This window comes from Psammomys obesus, unplaced genomic scaffold, assembly GCF_907164565.1.
Source record: "Psammomys obesus unplaced genomic scaffold, mPsaObe1.curated_primary_1811, whole genome shotgun sequence".
Classification (NCBI taxonomy): Eukaryota; Metazoa; Chordata; class Mammalia; order Rodentia; family Muridae; genus Psammomys; species Psammomys obesus.
Genome location: NW_026596073.1, coordinates 38360760 through 38361580, shown reverse-complemented (window position 1 = coordinate 38361580; position 821 = coordinate 38360760). Strand labels below are relative to the sequence as shown.

Below are 821 nucleotides of genomic sequence, written 5' to 3'. Positions count from 1 at the left end.
GACATGAACTGATTGGCCTGCTCTTTACCTCCTCCTGAGAGGAAAGCAACATTACCAGGCCACAGAAGAAGACGATGCACTCCTGATGAGAGTGCATTGATCCTAATTGACTAGGATCAGAAGGAAGGAAAAGAAGTCCTCCCCTATCAGTGGACTTGGGGAGGGGCATGCATACAGAGGGTGGAGGAAGGGAGGGATTGGGACATGAGAAGGGAGGAAACCACAGAGGAGATACAAAGTAAATAAAGTGTAATTAATAAAGAATTTTAAAAAATGGGATACAGAGATAAACAGAAAATTCTCAAGGAATATGGAATGGCAGAGAAACACTTAAATAAATGCTCGCCATGCTAATCTTCTCTGTATCGTTCCAATTTTAGTATATGTGCTGCCGAAGCGAGCACACTAAAATCTGTGCATCTAAAGAAACTAAGCAAGATAGAGGACCCTAACTAAAATGTCAATCCCCTTCCTGAAAGACAAAGAGGATGGACATCAGAAGAAGAAGAAAACAGGAAACAACCTAGGAACCATCTACAGAGGGCCTCTGAAAGCCTCTGCCATGCAGACTATCAAAGCAGATGCTGAGCTTGATGGCCAACGGTTGGGCAGAGTGAATGGAATTTTATGTAAGAAGTGGGAAATAGTAAGAGCTGGAGAGGACAGGGTCTCCACAAGGAGAACAACAGAACAAGATAATTTGAACACAGGGAACTTCCCAGAGACTCATACTCCAACCAAGGACTATTCATGGAGATAACCTAGAACCCCTGCACAGATGTAGCCCATGGCAGTTCAGTGTCCAAGTGTGTTACACAGTA

General features: G+C 43.7%; 1 pseudogene; it reads right to left on the bottom strand.

Annotated features, from left to right (window-relative positions):
- Positions 1 to 344: 344 nt before the first annotated feature.
- On the bottom strand, positions 345 to 404 carry LOC129690555 (U6 spliceosomal RNA; annotated as a pseudogene).
- Between the last annotated feature and the right edge of the window lie 417 nt (positions 405 to 821).